A 21,444-nucleotide genomic window follows, 5' to 3' on the forward strand; every position below is an offset into this window, starting at 1 on the left:
TATTCATTTTGCTACTTAGATAGAATTCATTAAGTTCAGATTCTTCATTGAACTATGGTTCATGTACTTGAGTTATCACATAAAGGACTTTTCATTGTTTTGATATTTTGCACATTGTATTTGTGCTTATCCAAATTGATTGATTAAATAAAGAGGGTTTAGGAACAATTACCAAGGATTTCAGTGATGCTGAGTTGCATCATTAGAAATTGAGGATCTTAGGAACTGATTCTGCCAGTTTTAAAAAGCTAGGTGAAGCAACTCACAGACCACTGCAAAGGCCAACGATTCCCTGATTTGAGGTTTAAAGCTAAATTATTAAAACAAATATGGAAAGAGAGAGACTTCCAGTATGAACACGGCTGGGTAAGTCAGCATCTTTTTCCTTTTCCTCCTAGAGGTTATATGAAAGCTAACAAGGAGGAAGGAGCAAAACCATAAACTCTGTTTTCAGTAAAACTAGTATATAGTTATTATCCACTTACTTCAAAATATACATAAGAATGCCAAAACAAGCTTAGACTGGGCATAGCCAAATAGAAATGCAGAGAAAACCACAAAGATGACTAAATGTCTCAGAGCCAAGAAAAATATACTTCCTGAAGATTAGAAGTCTTACCCTGATGTGCAGACCTATATAGATCATTTGGATCAATGGGAGTAAAAACTGGGGTTAACAGGGAAGCTTGAGGAAGTCTCTCTGGATGCAGTTTGGCGCAGAGAAGGAAATAATAGAAGACCACACAATAATGTAGAAGAACTATGTAGAAAAGCCATTTTAGCATTAAGCACTGTGTCTGCATGATAGAGAAGAAGGAAATATTTAGGTTGTGAAGCCTGGAAGGCTGCACTACCCCTACAGACACACATGTACATTCACATGCTCATGCTCATACACAAACCTTCAGCAAAATCCAGTCCAAGAAAAATGTGTTTATATGAGTTATAAGAAAAAGTCACTACAAAAACATTGAATCAAAGATAGTATATAATTAAAAGTATGAGGAAAATCAGAAAACTTAAGACTAAGAATATTCACTGAAAATTTTAACTGTGCAGCAACTAAAAATTACGACCAAATATTTTACTATGAATTGAAAAGAAGAATTTAAGAAGGTATTCACTTTAATGAAAAAAGATTACAATGTAGAAATATAGAAATTGAAAGAGCAATATAACAAGAGATGAAATTAAAGTAGCAGAATTCAGGAAAGAAATATAAAAAAATGAAAATATCACAGAAATAAAAATGAAATCAGAATACAAGGGAGCCTGGGTGTGGTGGTTCACACCAGTAATCCCAGCACTTTGGGAGGCTGAGGCGGGTGGATCACTTGTGCCCAGGAGGTGGATGCTGCAGTGAGCTGTGATCATACCACTGCACTCCAACCTGGGTGACACAGGGAGACCCTGTATCAAACACAAACAAACAAACACAAAACCACAATGGAGAAGTGATACTAAAAAAGCTACAATAAGTAATACAGAGAATATATAAAAAGTAAACAATATAAAATAGAAATAAACAGATAAAAAGATTATACACACACACAAGGATAACTAGAGAAGACAGACAAGGTGATCCAATTTGTACATAATTGGAGTCTCTAAGAAGGATTTAAACAAATAATTTAAGGTACATTCAAAAACATGATTCAAGTAAAAGAAAATTTGAAAAAATAAGTATACCCTTATATATACACACACATATATATGAAGGGCATACTATGTGCTAAAAAAAGATGTCTGTTAATGTTGAACACTGAGACATGAAATAAGACAAATGGACCCCACATAGTAAAAGGTTCTTAAATTCTAATAAAATCTACTATAATTGATAAAACTAAGACAAAATAAAATTACAATAGCAACAAATATAAAGGACCCAACAAATATAAAGGAACCTACAAGGTATGGTTCAGAAAGTTTGAAAATATAAAAAGATAAATAAAGGAGAATTGGGCACATTTAAGCACACCATCAATCAAAAAGGAGACGTTATAATCTTAATAGCAAGCAAGGTGGAATATGATATGGTTGCATGAGTGCTAAATAATAAATAAGCCTGGTTGTTCATTATAGTATTATTTACAGTAGCAGAAGATTGGAAACAGACCTATGTCCATTAACAGGGGATCAGTTAAATAAATAATAATTACTAGATATGGTTTGGCTCTTTGTCCCATCCAAATCTCATGTTGAATTATAATCCCCAGTGGAGGTGGGGCTTGGTGGGAGGTGACTGGATCATGGGGGCAGTTTCTAATGGTATAGCACCATCCCCCTAGTGCTGTCTCATGATAGAGTTCTTGCAAGACCTGGTTGTTTATAAGTGTGTAGCATTAGCTGGGCATGGTGGTATATACCTGTGGTACCAGCTACTCAGGAGGCTGAGGCATGGGGAAATATATATATGAATAAAGAAATCTGGCAGGTGAGGGCTACAGTGAGCCAAGATTTTGCCACTACACTCTAGCCTGGATGACAGAGTGAGACCTGTCTCAAAAAAAAAAAAAAAAAAAAAAAAAAAGTAGCACCTCCCCCTTCTTTCTCTTCCTCCTGCTCCCACCATGTAAGACGTGTTTGCTTCCCTTCCACCATAATTGCAAGTTACCTGAGGCCTCCCCTGCTATGCTTCCTTTACAGTCTGCAGAACCAGAAGCCAATTAAAATTTCTTTCTTTCTTTATAAACTACCTAGTTGCATGTAGTTCTTTATAGCAGTGGAAGAATGGACTAATACGCCTAGTTTGGAATACTATGCCATAAATCAAAAATAATTTTAAAAAATCATTCTATATGCGGGCTGGGTGTGGTGACTAATGCTTGTAATCCCAGCACTTTGGGAGGCCAAGCCAGGTGGATCACCTGAGGTCAGGAGTTTAAGACCAGCCTGGCCAACATGGCGAAACCCTGTCTCTGCTAAACATACAAAAATTAGCCAGGTGTGGTGGCATGTACCTGTAATGTCACTCAGGAGGCTGAGGCAGGAGAATCACTTAAATCCAGGAGGCGAAGGTTGCAGTGAGCCAAGATCACACCACCACACTCCAGCCTGGGCAGCAGAGTAAGACTCAGTCTCAAAAAAAGAAGTAACATTCTGTTTGCTGACACAAGAAAAAAAAATTCCTCCCCAGCATAATAAGCAATGTGAAAGGAGCAAGGGCAGAGTAGTAAATAGTACTTTTTGTCTAAAGAGGTTGAGAGGGGAAATGTATATATGAATAAAGGAACTATAAACTATAAAAAGTGCGTAATAAATCAGTTACAGAGGTAGGTGGGATGCAAGGAAGACCATTTGCTTTTTGCTTTTTAATTTTGTAATTAACCACGTGAATATGTTCTCCATATAAAAGTTAATTTACAATATGATAAAAATAAAGGGGAGATTATTATAGCATTGCCAAGTTTATATTTTTTCCACATAGTGACATTTTAAAAACCCTACCATCTATTATAACTTTTAAATCACAAAAGAAAAGAAAGGGCATCTTGAAAGAAATAAGCAAAAGTAAGAAAGAATGACAATTTTTGAAGAATTTTCTCTTAAATTGATACAATACTGCCTTTTCCTCATTTCACTGTAGACTACACTTCATCACTACCTGGTCCTGGCCCAGAAAGGAGCACATTGAAACCATCAGGAGAGATAGAGGACATGAGGGAGCTTGTGATCCTGGAGTAGATACAAGACTTCCTCTGGAACCTAGTGGGAAGGACACTCTCATAATGAGATTCCATAATTCTTATGCCTTAATACTGATATATCAATATCTATGTAATTATGTACACCTTTACCAAATACTGAAATATTTAGAACAGTGAAAAAAGACTTAAAAATGTTAAAACAAAGGTTTTTAAAAATAATAGAATCAAGGTCCAAAAGCTAACCCCTCACGTGGAGGCTGAGGTTCTCTGTGAGTAGGAAAGTGATGGATGCTACTGTCCAGGGTAAGCAATCTTGGCTGCTGTCAGCTGTAAGTTGCCCTGCTAGCCCTGGGCTGTGGAGCAGTGCATGGGGTCCATATGAGGGCCAGTGAAGAACATTTTCTTTCATCTGGTTGCTACCTCTGGACTCTCCTATTTTATTTCCCTGTCCCCACAGGTAGTTTTCCGATTGAGAGACCAAAAGGTAAGAATTCAGTTTCCCTATCCCCTGCAGTTAGATAGAAATGATTAGAGAAAATACATGTAATTAGAGCACAGAATATTTTTCTTAGTTTTTATAAGGCACACTTACACACACTACTGTGCAATACCAATGCCTAACATGCCATAATATAATAAGTAAACTGAGGCTGAAGAGCTGGATTGGTATTCAATGCCAACAATAATAACAACAGCTAACATCTGCAAAGCCCTGACTATACCAGGTGTAGGTTAAGCTCTTCGTATGTGTAACATTACTGAATCTGTACATCTCTGTGAGATAGGTACTACTACTATACCATTTTCCTATGAGATCGGATCCCTGAAGCTTGAGGAAGTTGAAACCACTCCTTCTAGATTATGTGACTAGCAGAAAACACTTTCTCCTTGCCTCCTATGCACAGAGACACCATGAGAGCAGTGGAAATAGGCCTGAATTAAAAGTTAAGAGAACCAGCCGGGCACAGTGGCTCATGCCTGTAATCCCAGCACTTTGGGAGGCCAAAGCAGGCAGATCGCCTGAGGTCAGGAGTTCAAGTCCAGCCTGGCCAACATGGTGAAACATTGTCTATACTAAAAATACAAAAATTAGCCAGGCATGGTGGCAGGCACCTGCAATCCCAGCTACTCAGGAGGCTGATGCAGGAGAATTGCTTGAACCCAGGAGGTGGAGGTTGCAGTGAGCCAATATTGCACCACTGCTCTCCAGCCTCAGCGACAGAGCAAAATTTCATCTCAAAAAACAAAATAAACAAAAAAGTCAAGAGAACCAAATTTGGTTTATGGTTCTACCTCCTAGGTAAATCATTTCATTTTTCCAGGTCTGCTTATTCCCCTTTAAAAGAATAGAAATAGAATCTCTAACATGATCGCAGTGTCATAGACACTCACAGTCCCCAGCTGGTGCTTCCTGAGCTGTGCAACCCACAAGCCCACCCTGGTTCCTCCACCAGAGCACAGAGGGATGAGAGTGTTCTTGGGAATGCTCTAAGGATATATACTATGGGGTGTCAATCATCCTTCTCCAATAAGGAAGAAATGACAACGATGTAACTTAGCACATGTTCCCAGAGGTTAAGAATATACTTACACAAAAACTTGTGTGGTGCCTACTTCTGGTCCAAAGATTTTTATAGATAGTAGCTCACTGGAGTATGTCATGCCAGAAACACTGAGACAGTGATGTAGTGAACCCTGAAAGAAGATGAGCTCTGCTAGTCCTGTCATGTTCTCCATAGCCCTCAGGTGATGCAGAGGTTTCCAGTGGCTCCTAGGACTCAGCAGGAAGACGGACAGGGAGCTAGGCACTATGGGGCTGCAAAGTGGCTGCAGGGAAATAGAATGTGGTTGGCAGTATCCCACTGCTGGGGCCAAGAGGAAACATGACTGCCTCCCTGATGGGGGGTGCCAGTGATTGAAAAGTCAGGGTGAGGCCGGGCTCAGTGGCTCACGCCTGTAATCCCAGCACTTTGGGAGGCCGAGGTGGGTGGATCACGAGGTCAAGAGATCGAGACCATCAACATGGTGAAACCCCGTCTCTACTAAAAATACAAAAAATTAGCTGGGCATGGTGGCGCGTGCCTGTAATCCCAGCTACTCAGGAGGCTGAGGCAGGAGAATTGCCTGAACCCAGGAGGCGGAGGTTGAGGTGAGCCGAGATCACGCCATTGCACTACAGCCTGGAGCGAAACTCCGTCTCAAAAAAAAAAAAAAAAAAAAGAAAAAAAAAGAAAAGTCAGGGTGAGCGCAAACATCACACACACACACACACAACAGAAATCACTGCATCAGCATAGCCATCAGTATCAGTCTCCACCAGAGTGAGATTTGAGGCAGTGCCCCGTAACAACGAGAGGAGCTGTACAGGACAATGTCTAAGAAAACATCTATGTTGAGGTATGTTCTTTCCATTCCCAGTTTTTTTAGTTTTTTTTTTTTTTTTAAATCATGAAGGAATGTTGAATTTCATCAAATGCTTTTTCAGCATCAATTGAAATGATTATGATTTTTGTTCTTCATTTTGTTGAAATGATGCATCACATTGATTGATTTCTGTTTGTTGAACCATTTTCGCATCCCAGAGATAAATCCTACTTGGTCATGATGAATGATCTTTCTAATGTATTGTTGAAAACAGATCCCCAGTATTTTGTTGAGGATTTTTGCATCAATATTCATCAGAGATATTGACCCGTAGTTTCCGTTTGTTGATATGTCTTTGTCCTGTTTGTACATCAGAGTAATATCGGCCTCATAGAATGAATTTTGAAGTATTCCCTCCTCCTCTATTTTTCAGAATAGTTTAAGTAGGATTGGTATTAATTCTTCTTAAAATTTTGTTCATTTTGGCCAGGTGCAGTGGCTCATGCCTGTAATCTCAGCATTTTGGGAGACCGACGTGAGTGGATCAACTGAGATCACGAGTTTGAGACCAGCCTGACCAATGTGGTGAAACTCTGCCTCTACTAAATAAAAAAAATTAGCCAGGGGTGGTGGTGCACACCTGTAATTCCAGCTACTCGGAAGCTGAGGCAGGAGAATAGCTTGAACCCAGGAGGCGGAGGTTTGTAATGAGCCAAGAATGCAGCCACTGCACTCCAGCCTTGGCAACAAGATCAAAATTCCGTCTTAAGAAAAAGAAAAAAAAAATGGTAGACTTCAGCAGTGAAGCCATCAGGTCCCAGGCTTTTCTTTAGTGGGGGACTTTTTATTATGGCTTTGTTCTCGATGCAATTGGTCTTTTCAGGTTTTGGATTTCTTTCTGGTTCAATGTCGGTAGGTTATATGTATTTAAGAATTTGTTCATTTCTTCCAGATTTTCCAATTTATTGGCATGTAGTTGACTATAGGAGCCACTAACAGTCCTTTGAATTTCTGCAGTATCACTTGTAACGTCTCCTTTTTCATTTCTGATTTTCTTTATTTGGATCTTCTCTCTTTTTTCTTAATTGGCTAAAGCTCTGTCAACCTTTTTTAACTTTTCAAAAAAGCAACTTTTGTTTTATTAATATTTTACAGTATTTTTTCATTTCAATTTCATTTATTTCTGCTCTGATCCTTATTTCTTTTCTTCTGTGAATTTCGGGTTTGGTGTGCCTCTTGCTCTTTGCATTCTTTAAGATGCATCATTAGATTGTTCATATAAAGTTTTTCCTCTTTTTTGATGTAGGTAGTTATAGCTATAAACTTCCCACTTACTACTGCTTTTGTGTTTTCATTACCATTTGTTTCAAGAAATTTTTCAATTTCCTTTTTACTTTCTTCTTTGACCCACTGGTCATTCAGGAGCATATTCATTAATTTTCATGTATTTGTATAGTTTCCTAAATTCCTTTTGTTATTACTTTGTAGCTTTATTCCATTGTGGTCAGAGAAGATGCTTGTGGGATTTTTCGTTGTTTTTTGTTTGTTTGTTTTCAGTTTTTTTGAATGTTTTAAGACCTGTCTTGTGACTTAACATATGGTCTATCCTTGAGAATGATCCATGTGCTAAGGAAACAAATGTGTATTTTGCAGTTCTTAGATGAAATGTTCTGTGAATGTCTATTAGGTTCATTGAGTCTGTAGTGCAGATAAAGTCTGATGTTTAATGGTTGATTTTCTGTCTGGAAGGTTTGTCCAATGCTGAAAGTGGGGTGTTGGTCTCCAGCTATTATTGTATTGGAGCCTATCTCTCTCTTTGGCTCTAATAATATTCCTTTTTATATCTAGATACTCAGGTATTGGGTCTGTAGATATTTAAAATTGTTATAACCTCTTGCTGAATTGGCCCGTTTATTATTATATAGCAACCTTCTATGTCTCTTCTTATAGTTTCTGTCTTGGAATATTTCGTCCAAAATAAGTATAGAAACTCCTGCTCTTTTTTGGTTTCCACTGGCAAGAAATATCTTATCTTTTTTTTTTTTTTTTTTTTTTTGCATTGCTTTATTTTCAGTCTGTGTGTCTTTACAGGTAAAGTGTGTTTCTTGTAGGCAACAGGTCAATGGGTCTTTTTTTCCATCCATTCAGCCAGTTTATGTCTTTAGATTGGACAGTTTAGTCCATTTAAATTCAATGTTATAATTGATAAAGTAAGGGCTCACTCCTGCCATTGTTATTTTTTTTCCCCAGTTGTTTTATGGTCTTCTCTCCCGTCTTGCTTTCCTCCCTGTCTTCCTCTGGGGAAGGTAATTTTCTCTGGTGACATGATTTACTTTCTTGATTTTTATTTTTTGTGTATCCATTATATGTTTTTTTGGTTTGAGGTTACCAAGAGGCCTGTAAATACTCTCTTAAAACACATTTTGTAACCTGAAAACAACTCACCACTGTTTGCATAAACAAACAGGCAAAAGGAAAATTTATAAAAACTCTCCACCTTAATTTCATCCTCCTGATTTTTAATTTTTTGCCATTTCTATTTTTATTTTATTCTACTGGCTATGTCTAGAAAAGTTGTAGTTTTTATTTTTGATTGGTTCATCATTGAGTCTTTCTACTTAGGATAAGAGCGGTTACATACCAGTTACAGTGTTATCATATCCTGTGTATTTCTGTGTACTTATCAGTGAGTTTTGTACCTTCAGGTGATTGTTTATTGCTGATTAATGTCCTTTTCTTTCTTATTGAAATATTCCCATTAACATTTCTTGTGGGACAGCCCTGGCATTAATAAAATCCCTCAGCCTTTGTTTTTCTGGGAAAGTCTTTATTTCTCCTTCAGGTTTGAAGGATATTTTCACCAGATATACTATTCTAGGGCAAAATTTAATTTCCTTCAGCACTTTACATGTATCATGCCACTCTCTCCTGGCCTGTAAGGTTTCCACTGAAAAGTCAGCAGCCAGATGTGTTGGAGCTCTATTGCATGTTATTTGTTTCTTTTCTCTTGCTGCTTTTCTTTCAATCAAACTCCCAAAGGTCAAGGATAAAGAAATCCTTAGTATTAAATGCCTTAAGGTGGTTTTCTTTGGGTTAAACATGCTTGATGTTCTTTTACTTGGATATTGATACTGTTCTCTAGATTTGGGAAGTTGGATAAATTTGTTACCCCTACCTTTTTCTCTACCTCTTCTTTAAGGCCAATAACTCTTAGAGTTTTCCTTTCGAGGTGGTTTTCTAGATCCTGTAGACATGCTTCTTTGTTCTTTTATTCTTTTTTCTTTTGTCTCCTCTGACTGTGTATTTTCAAACAGCTTGTCTTCAAGCTCACTACTTCTTTCTTTTGCTTGATCAATTATTCTATTAAATGACTCTGGTGCATTCTTCAGTATGCATTTTTCAGTTCTAGAATTTCTGTTTGATTCTTCTGATTTCAATCTTTTTGTTAAATGTATCTCATAGTTATTTGTTTCTCTGTGTTTCTCTGAATTATTTCTCTGTGTTATCTCGAATTTCTTTGAGCTTCCTTAACACTGCTATTTAAAAACCTCTGTGTGAAAGGTAACATATCTCTGTTTCTCCAGGATTGGTCCCTGGTGCCTTATTTAGTTCATTTTGTGAGGTCATGTTTTCCTGGATGGTGCTGACGTTAGTAGATTTCTTCAGTGTCTGGGATTTGAAGAGTTAGATATTTAACACAATCTGAATTGCTGGGCTTATTCGTAGCCATCCTTCCTGGCAAGGCTTTTCAGTTATTTGAAGAAACTTGGGTGTTGTGATGTAAGCTAGTCCTGCTTTAGGGGGCACTCCAGTAACACTGTGGTTTTTGCAGACTTGCGAAGGTACTGACTTGATGGTTTTAGACCAGATCTGGGAGAGTTCTCTGGATTGCTAGGCACAGACATTTGTTCTTTTTCCCTACTTTCTAAACATACAGTCTTTTTCTTTGTACAGAGCCACCGAAAGCTTGGGGTGGAGTGACACAAGCACTCCTGTGGCCCCCACTACTATGAATACACTGAGTTGGACCTGAAGCCAGCACAGCACTGGATCTCACCTAAGGGCTGCTGTAAACCCTCTCTGGATAGTGCCTATCTTCACTTAAGGCCCTGGGTCTCTACAGTCGGCAGGTAGCAAAGCCTGCCAGGCCTGTTTCCTTTCCTCTCAAGCCCTGGGTGGGTCCAGAAATGCCACCTGGGGGTCCGAGACTAGAGTCAAAAAACTTAGAAGGCCACCTGATATTCTATCATGTTACAGCTGAGCTGGCACACAAACCACAGGATGCAGTCCTTCCCACTCTTCCCTCCTCTTTCCAAAAGCAGAGGAGTCTCACCCTGCAGCCACTGCCATCCCAGGCCATGAGGGGTACTCCCAGACTACTACCAATGTTCCCTTGAGGCCCAACCTCTCTTAAGTCAGCTTGTTATGAATGCTGTCTGGCCTGTGACTCAACCTTCAGGGCAGTGGATTCCCCTCTGGCACAGGGCATGTCCAGAAATGCTGTTCAAGAGTCAAGTCCCGGAATCAGGGACCCCAAAGTACCCCACTGTGGCTGTGCTGGTACCTATGATATAAGACAAAGTCTCCTTTACTTTTCCCTCTGCTTTTCTCAAGCAGGAGTTTTGCACCATAAACACCACAGCTGGTAATGTTCTGAGTCTCACCTGAAAGCAGCAAGTCTCAGAGGCTCACCAAGGCCCATGATGTAGTACCTGGGCTGTGGATTCCCTTCTGGCCCAGAGAGTACCTATGGAGCTTCCTATTCCACCATCTTGTTCCACCTCCTCAATTTATAGAAAAGTTTTAAAATTATGTTTTTAAGTGCTCTAGGACAGTGATTTTCAAAATTACTTTAGCTTTAAATGATTTTTACAAGAAAAGTTTTATGTGGAAGCTACATAATAAAATAGATTATGGAGATACCTGTGGAAACTAGGTATTTTCCCTCTGGAAACCAAGGGACAGGTATCTTCAAGATTCTAATTAGAGTTTGAGGTGAATGTGCCTGCTCTCAGGTATGCAGGTAGAGTAGAAGATGGGATCAGAGAAGAATGGGAGGAGTTTGGAACAGGAAAGTGAGTCTACTAGAGATAGTCAAAGAATTGTCTAGCAAAATTCCCACTTTGTCTTCATTTTTCTGACATTTTGTGTCTTTTTGATGGTAACCTGAATAACTCAAATGTATGCATTATTTCAAATATACATTTTCAAAGTTTAAAAATTTTAGCTGGGCACAGTGGCTTACACCTATAATCCCAGCACTTTGGGAGGCTAAGGTGAGCAGGTCACTGGAGACCAGAAGTCTGAGACCAGCCTAGCCAACATGGCAAAACCCCGTCTCTACTAAAAATACAAAAATTAACTGGGCATGGTGGTGGTGCCTGTAATCCCAGCTACTCAGGAGGCTGAGGCAGGAGAATCTCTCTTGAAGTCAGGAGGTGGAGGTTGCAGTGAGCCAAGATCACACCCTTGCACTCCAGCCTGGCGACAGAGCAAGACTCCATATCAACAAAAAAAAAAATTACAGAGCACATGTACTATTTTGTCTCACCAATCATCAAAACCACACAATGAACTAAGCAGAAAGGCCAGTAGTTGAAGTAGTGAAGTTGCCTTTGCAAAAATTACATCAGTGAGAAAATTATGACAGTGAAGGAGAGCTGAGTTAACCTAGCCCCCATCTTGCCTTTTCCTTAATTATTCCTGGGCTTTTGGGCCAAGCAGACTTTGAGAGACAGTCAGGCTTAATCAGTCAGTTTAATAGGTCTTCCCCAAAACTCAACCACTTCATAAAGGTAATGTAGGGCCATCAAGCTGGGGAAGCAGAGGAGCCTGATTCTGCTAATGTGTAGGCATAGACTGTCAGTCATTCCACAGATAACAACACTATTGTAGATTAGCCTTTTGAGATATCTTTACTGAGGTCCTTTATTAAAGTTATTTTTTTCATGTCTGACACCCATGGCTCCACCTAGACCCACTAACCCTGCTCCTGTGGCCCCGCCCAGAAATGATTCAGCATGCAGGAAGACAGCTTCCACCCACTTTGATTTCATCTTTTCCCCAACCAATTGGCAGCAAGCCTAGCTCTCGCTAACACTTCCCCCAAACTGCCTTTGACAAACCCCTAACCTAGGAGCTTTGGAGGAGATTATTGAGTGCTAACTCTGTCTCCCACATGGCATGGCTGGCCTCGTGTTAAGCTCTTTCTTTACTACAATGTTGTGGTCTTCATTTGTGCAGCAAGCAGGAAGAAACCCTTGGGTGGTTACAGCAGTAGAAGTTCCATTTTACACATTAGGCAATATAGCTGTGATTGAGTTGTAATATTTTTAAAAATATTTGCAAATAATTATCCAAGTAGTAAAATGTATTCATAACTGATTTCATAAACCTGCTTTAACTTGAATTACTTAATTCACATATACTATTGTATTTAAGTTTAAATTCATTGAAAAAATAAAAGAGTAAAAAGTAGGATTTGCTAAGATTATGAAATATTTTTATATTTCCTTTACCCAGCTCTGAGATGATTCTGATTACAAAATTATTTGTGTTGCAATCAGAATAAAGTTTTTCCTGTGAAACTTGTCTTAATATGCCCTCAGGAGATATTCAGTTTTCCTTTTCTGTGACATATATGGCATTTTATTTTACTTTAGACTCAGGTAAAACCAAAGTCTTGGATCTGGATTCCCTCTTTCATTGTGCTCCACAGGAAGCCTTGCTGGAAGGCAGTGTTGGATAGGAAGTACATGAGATAAGGAGCCAATTATTTCTATGCAAACTACTTAAATACAGTGATTTTTGTTTGCACAAGGAGGATCAAAAGAATCATAGCCATCTGGAATCTACAGAATTGAAGAAATGCATTACCTACAACTAACAGGGAAATGGGGAAGAGAAAGCTGTTGACATGTAAAAGTAGTGACTTTAAAATAACTTGTCTAAACAATCCAATCCTGCTCTGCAAATTCTGAAGGAAGATAACTTCTGCAGAGGCCACATGATGAGTTCTGTGTAAAAAAAACCCACTTAAAGTCTCTGAAAATTGTCATAAAGTCATACAGAAAACAAATACACATTTATTCAAGAAAATCTATTACATGTATTTATTCAAGAATAATACGAGTCTGCAGCACTTGAGTCACAATGTTTTTCCTTCTCCCCCTGCCAGCTCATTGTGATGGGATCTCAACTCTGGGTAAGTGTGGCCCAGAAGACAAGGCTCCCTCCCCACTAAATCCCCAGTTAGGGCTGCTATCACCCCCAGGAGAAGCAGGCCACTGGCACTTTTCATCACTCCAGTTTCATTTTATAGAGGCTAACTTCCAAGTGAGTACTACAGAAAGAGTGAGACTCCCTTATGCCACACATTTCCACTTGTAAGTTCCACCCTGGGTATACTGAGAATACCAGGACCCAATTGCTCTCACCCAGCTTGCTTCTAAGGTAGAGGTTCCACACTGGGAAAGACAAGCCAAGAAACCCAGGGGCTACCACCTCTATCCAGGATCCTGCACATAAAGCAGGGCTGTGTCACTCCAAGGAAAGCAGACCACTGTCCTTGAACCCAGCTCTGGAGCAGTGGCTCAGAGATTGTGCCCAGGGGCAGAGGCAGCCTATAAGAATGGAGAGCTCTAAAGCTCTTTATAAAGGAATTGTCTTTATTTAGAAGTGGGGAAGTGCAAGCCTCAAGGTTCTCCCAAAAGCAATGGACATTTCCGTGATAATCATTTTGAAGCAGCTAGTTCCTCCTTGAGAGCTTTGAGCCAAACTCTAGGTTTGTGTGATTACCACAGAGAATCTCAAAAAGGGATTGCTAAGAAAATATATCCAGGGTTTGGAACAAGCCTCAAAGACTGGACCCAAAAATTACTCCTGTAAAGAGGCTTACCTAAACTGGATAAGATGGTGGAACACCTTATGTTGCAGGGCTTCGTTAGAAACAAAAGAGAAATCAGCTGACAGTTAGTGAAGCCTGACATCTGGCTGTGATAACAACAGCGGCAGACGACACCTTCTGGGAAAACCTCAAAATAAGAAACACTAAAAAGTCCTGCTGAAACCAGTGTCCACCCAAGTGACTATGTGCAAGTCCAATGTGGTGCCCTCTGAGGAATAAAGTCAGAGGCTTCCTAATCATCAGGGAAAATAGACCCTGAAAACAGTCCAGTCCAGTCACCAAACAAAGAAGCAAGTGAACAATAACAATAAGCCTCTGGTAAGGGATCAGAATCCAGAATTACTACAATATATTAATATTATTTTAAAACTTTCAGCAACAATAAAAACATATGAGACATGCAAAGAAACAGGAAAGTGTGACTCATGCACAGGGGAGAAAAGAAAAGAGAAAACAACAATTGGACAACAGAAACTGATTGTGAGTTGGCAAGATATTATATTTAATAAACTTTGAAAACTTAACAAATATGTTAAAGTTAACAATGGCTTCAAAGAGACTTCTACCAAGATGGCCAAATAGGAACAGCTGCGGTCTGCAGTTCCCAGCAAGAGCACACCGGAAAGCAAGTGATCTCTGCATTTCCAACTGAGGTACCAGGTTCATCTCATTGGGACTGGTTAGACAGTGGGAATAGCCCAAAGTGGGCAAGCTGAAGCAGGGTGGGGCACTGCCTCACCTGGGAGGTGCAAGGGTCTGGAAAACTCATTCTCCCAGCCAAGGGGAGTCATTAGGGACTTTTCTGCCACTCCGGCTTAGATACTGTGCTTTTCCTGCTGTCTACACAACCCACATACAGCGCTGAGACTCCGGTAGGCTGTTTCAACATTGCCTGTGTAAGCAAAGCCGCTGGGGAAGTTTACACAGCAGCTGGGCAGAGCCTATAACAGCAGAGCAGCTCAGTGAGGCCTCTGCAGGCAGACTGTCAAGTAGATTTCCTTCTTGCTGGGCAGGGAATCTCAGAAAAAAAAGACAGTAGCCCGTCAGGGACTTACAAAGCCCCACCTTCCTGGGACAGAGCACCTGGGAAAAGGGGAGGCGTGGGTTCCGCTTCAGCAGCCCTAAATATACCTGCCCAGCAGCCCTGAAGGGAGCAATAGATCTCCCAGAACAGTGCTTGAGCTCCATTAAGGGACAGGCTGCCTCCTCAAGTGGCTCCTTGACCCCCCATGGGATCTAATTAAACTTAAGAGCTTCTGCACAGCAAAAGAAACTATCAATAAAGTAAACCAGCAACCAACAGAATGGGAAAAAATTTTTGCAATCTACCCATCAGACAAAGGGCTACTATCCAGAATCTATGGAGAACTTAAACAAATTTACAAGAAAAAAACAACCCCATCAAAAAGTGGGTGAAGGATATGAACAGACACTTTTCAAAAGAAGACATTTATGCAGCCAACAAACATATCAAAAAAGCTTATCATCACTGGTCATGAGAAACATGCTAATCAAAACCACATTGAGATACCACCTCATGGCAGTTACGATGGTGATCATTAAAAAATCAGGAGACAACAGGATGTGGAGAAATAGGAATGCTTTTACACTGTTGGTGGGAGTGTAAATTAATTCAACCACTGTGGAAGACAGTGTGGCGATTCCTCAAGGATCTAGAAATAGAAATACCGTTTGACCAAGCAATCCCATTACTGGGTATATACCGAAAGGATTATAAATCATTCTATTATAAAGACACACGCACACGTGTATTTATTGCAGCACTGTTCACAATAGCAAAGACTTGGTTCCAACCCTAATGCCCAGCAATGTTATTCTGGATAAAGAAAGTCTGACACATATACACCATAGAATAATTGCAGCCATAAAAAAGGATGAGTTCATGTCCTTTCCAGGGACATAGATGAAACTGGAAACCATCATTCTCAACAAACTAACACAAGAACAAAAAAACCAAACACTGCATTTTCTCACTCATAAGTGGGTGTTGAACAAGGAAAACCCACAAACACAGGGAGGGGAACATCACATGCTAGGCCTCGGCAGGGGGGGCTAGGGGAGGAATAGCAGGGGGTTGAGGGATTGGGGAGGGACAGCATTAGGAGAAATACCTAATGTAGATGATGGGGCGATGGATGCAGCAAACCACCACCATGGCACGTGCATTCCTATGTAACAAACCTGCATGATCTGCACATGTACCCCAGAACTTAAAGTATAATAAAAAAATACAAAACAACAAAAAAGACTTCAAAGTAGCCATTATAAATAGGTTAACAGGGCTAAAGGAAACCATGCTTTATATGAACAGAAAGGTACAATGACATTGTCTTGTCAAAAAAGAATATCAATAATATAACATTTAAAATTAAAACTTAAGAATTGAAGAGCACAAAAAGTGAAATTAAAAATCTGCTGAAAGGGATCAACAGAAGATTTGAAATGAGAGATGAAAGAATTAACAAACTTAAAGATAGATCAATAGAGATTATGCAAGGCAAAGAGCAGAAAGAGAAAAAGCGAAGAAAATTGAACAGAATTTCAGAGAAATGTGAAACAGCATTAAGGAAACCAATATGTATGTAATGGAAGTACCAGACAGAGGGGCAAGAGAAAAGAATCAGAAAAAAAGTACTCGTATAATATTATTAATGTAGTCTACACATTCAAAAATCTCAATGAAAGATAAAGACAAAGAGAAATAACCCACAAAACAGACAGTAAAATCGAAATAGGCAAATGGGATTCTATCGAAGTAGAAATCTTTTGCACAGCAGAGAAAACAATCAACAGAATGAAGAAACAACCTAAAGACTGGAAGAAAGTACTTGCAAACAATACATCTGATAAGGAGTAAATATCCAAAAGATATAAGGAACTTAAACAATTCAATAATAGGAATACAAATTTACTGATTTAAAAATGGACAAAGGACCTGAACAGGTATTTCTCAAATGAAGACAAATAAATAGCCAATGGGTATATGAGAAAATGCTTAATTAACATCACTATCATAAGGGAAATACAGATTAAAGCCACAATGAGATATCACCTCATAACTATTAGACAGGTTATTACAAGTGTTAGGGACAATATGGAAAAAAGGGAACTCTTGCATACTGTTGGTAGGAGTGTAAATTAGTATAGCCATAATGGAAAATAGTATAGAAGTTCCTAAAAATAAAAATAAAAATCATTACCATATGACCCAGCAATTTGACTTCTGGATATGCGTCCAAAAGAAATGAAATTGTTAGGTTGAAGAGATATTTACACTCCTATGTTAATTGCAGCATCATGGACAATTGCCAAGATAGGGAATCAAACTAAATGTCCATTGATGGATAAAGAAACTGTTTCTCTCTCTTGTACGTATGCATTATAATTTTCCATTGTATATGTATGGATACATGTACATACACATATATATGATACAATATGTGTTATGTACATATACATGTATACATACATATATATGTACATATATACATACTTATATAATGCAAAATTATTCAGCCTTTAAAAGAAGAAAATTCTGCTATTTATGACAACTGGATGAAGTTGAAGGACATTATGCTTCATGAAATAACCACAGAAAGACAAATACTATGTAATCTCCCCTATATGTGAAATCCACAAAAGTTGAACTCATAGAAGCAGAGACCAGAATGGTGGTTGCCAGACATTGGGATTGGGAGTGGGAGAAATAGGAAGAAGTTGGTCAAAGGGTGTAAAATGTCAGTTACATAAGATGAATAAATTTTGGAGATCTAATGTACAACATGGCAACTATATACCGCATTGTATACTTGAAATTTGCTCAGACAGTTTCTCTTAAATGTTCTCACCAAAGAAAGGAAAAATAATGACTGATAAAAAGAGTTTGGATATTTGTGTTCTCCAAATCTCATGTTAAAATGGGATTCTCAGTGTTGGAAGTGGGGCCTGGTGGGAGGTGTTTGTCATGGGGGCAAATCCCTCATGAATGGCTTGGTGGAGTCTTTTGGTAAAGAGTGAGTTCTCACACTATTAGTACATCCAAGAGATTGTTGTTTAAAAAAGACTGGCGTCTCTCTGTTTCTTCTTCTCTTGCCATGTGACATGGCTGCTCCCCTTCATCTTCCACCATGATTGGAAGCTTCCCAAGGCCCTCACCAGAAGCAGATACTGGCACAAAATAAACCTCATTTCTTTAAAAATGAGCCTCAGGCATTATTTTATAGCAGCACAAAATGAACAAATACAGTGACTATGTGAGGTGTTGGATATGTATTAGTTTGATTGTGGTAATCATTTTACAATGTATAACATATATCAAAACCACATTTTAATCATAAATATGTACAATACTTGTCAATTATAACTCAACAAAGTTGGAAAGAATAAAGTGTTTGCTTGATGAAGAAACAGACAAAGTGAAAATTTTGGCAGTAATAAGAGAAAAATATCATATACTACTGAACTCCAATAATAATGACTTCTCATTAGAAAAAGTAGAGGCTAGCAAACAATGCAATGACATATTCAAGGTACTAAAAGAACAAAAACTGTCAACTAAAAATCTTACATTCAGAAATACTTTCTTTCAAAAATAAAGGTGAAATGAAGGCATTCCTAGAAAAACAAAGACTGAGAGAATTTGTTGCTTCAGATCCTTCTTGCAAGACAAATTAAAGGAAGGTCTTTGGGCTGCAGAGAAGTTACCCCAGACAGTAATTCAAATCCACGCACGAAAAAAAGTGAAGAACATAAGTAAATGTAATTATGTAGTTAGAAAATACAGTTTAAATGCACATTTCTTCCCCTTCCTTCTCTTTCTTTCTTTCTTTCTTTCTTTCTTTCTTTCTTTCTTTCTTTCTTTCTTTCTTTCTTTTTTATTTCACTTTAAGTTCTGGGACATATGTGCAGAATCTGCAACTTTGTTACATATGTATACATATGCCATGGTGGTTTTGCCACACCTCCTTCTTTTAATTGATTTTAAAAGAAATGGTTTAGAACAATATGTACATAATTTTATCACTACACCTGTACATATATAACTGTAACATACTTTATGATAACAGCACAAAGTAGTTCAGTGGAAACGAAGGTGTATTAAAGTAAGACCATGACACTGAATGGTCACTTGAATCCACAGGAACAAATGAAGAGAACCAGAAATGGTAAATAAGAAAGTTAATGTAACTTTACAGCCAACCTAACAAACTCTATAAATATGTCCTTGCTTTCCTGTCATCTCTTATTTTCTTTAAAAGACACAAAAATGTACTAAGTAATGATTGTAACAATGTATTATTGAGTTTGTAACATATAAAGATATATTTATAGCACCAATAGCATAAAATAGGACAGAGGAAATAGAAGTATATAGAAGTAACATTTCTATATATCACTGGAATTAAGTTAGTATATTACCTGAACTAGATTCTGGCAAGTGAAAGATATATATTGTAGGCCTTAGAGCAGCCACCCAGAAAATAACTCAAAAAATATAGTGAAAATCATTATGTAAATGAAAATATTCCATCATATTCATTTAATGAAAAAGAAATGTGAAGGAGAAAAAAGAAAAAATAGACAAGATATATGAAAACAAAAGGCAAAATTGCAGTTGTAAATCCAGCTACATCAATAACAACATTAAATATGAATGTGTTAAACAATCCAATCAAAGTCACAGATTGGCAGACTGGATAACAAAAATCAGATTGAACTACAGAATGTCTACGGGAGATTCAAAAAGAATTGTGTGAAAGTAAAAGAACAGAAAAATAGATATCATGCAAACAGCAATGTTAAGAAAGCTGGACTAGCCATACTGATAGCAGATAAGCAGAATTAAAACAAAAATATTATTACTAGAGATAAAGAGAAATAATTTATGATAAAAGGTTACTATATCAAGACGATATAATCATTATAAGCCTTACAACAGAACCCCAGATGATGCAAAAACTGAGAAAATTAAATAGACAATTCAACAATATCAGTGGGAGACTTTGATACTTCATTTTTAATAATGACATAACAACTAAGGAAAAGATTAACACAGAAATAAAAGATCTAAAGAACAATATAGAACAACTAGACCTAATAGATATGTATAGAACAGTCCACTCCAAAATAGCAGAATACACATTATTCTCTAGTGCACATGAAACACTCTTCAAGATAGACCATATGCTAGACCATAAAACATGCCTCCATACATTTAAAATAATTGAATTATACCAAATATGTTCTCTAACTATAATGAAATGAAATTAAAATTAGTAACAGAAAACTAGGATAAATATGTAGAAATTAAACAATACACTTTTAAACAACCAATACATCACAGAATAAACCATGAGAAAGATTAGAAAACACTTTGAGATAAATGAGAATGAAGATACATATACCAAAACTTATGGGATCCAGTGAAAGCAGTGCTGAGAAGAAAATTTATATCTAAAAATTCCTATATTTTAAAAACAGAAAGATCTCAAATCAACAACCATATTAAAGGATGTTTTTTGGACCGAAGAAACTAGATTTTTAAAAAGCAAACTAAACACAACACAAACAGAAAAAGGAAATAATAAATATAGAGTGGAAATAACTTAGTGAATACAAAAACAATAAGAGAAAATAAATGAAACTGAAAATTGGCTCTTGGAAAAGGTCAACAAAATTGACAAATCTTTAGCTTGATTAACCAAGATGAAAAGAGAAAAGATTCTAATTACTAAAATAAGCTATTAAAGAGGAAGCATTACTACCAACCTTACAGAAATTTTACTATAAACAATTGTGTGACAACACATTAAATACCCTACATAAAATAGAAAATTCCCAGAATGACGCAAACCATTGAGACGGACTCAAAAAGGAATAAAAAATCTGAACAGACCTATAGCAATATTTCTGAATAACCTCCCCACAAAGAGAAGCTTAGGAAGAGGTGGTTTCACTGGTACATTTTACCAAATGTTTAAAGGGCAATGAATAATAATTCTTCACAAACTCTTCTAAAAACTCGAAGAGGAAGGTATCTGAGGCCAGTAATTTCCTGATGCTGAAATTTAGACCAAGACGTCATCATGAGAAAACTACAGAACAATATATTCTATGAATATAAATGAAAAAAAATTCTCAACAAAATACCAGCAAACTAAATCCAGCAACATATAATAAGGATTACCTACCATCACTAAGAGGGATTTATTTCAGGAATACAAAAGTTTAACACCTGAAAGTCAAGAAGAATATCAATGTTGAATTACAGGAAGCTCTTGGAAATAAGAAATAAGTCTCATTCAACTTTGTGGTAACTTACCCTTCTAGCTGTGTGATTTTTGAAAAGTTACTTAGTCTTCTATGCTGCCATTTTCTCATAAAATTATTGTAGTTCACTAAATCAATAGAATAAAGGATATGAGAAACATGATCATCTCAATAGATGCAGAAAAATAATTTGACAACATTTAATATTCTTTCATGATAAAAACATGCAACGAACTA

Source organism: Callithrix jacchus, chromosome 5 (assembly GCF_049354715.1).
Source record: "Callithrix jacchus isolate 240 chromosome 5, calJac240_pri, whole genome shotgun sequence".
Taxonomy (NCBI): domain Eukaryota; kingdom Metazoa; phylum Chordata; class Mammalia; order Primates; family Cebidae; genus Callithrix; species Callithrix jacchus.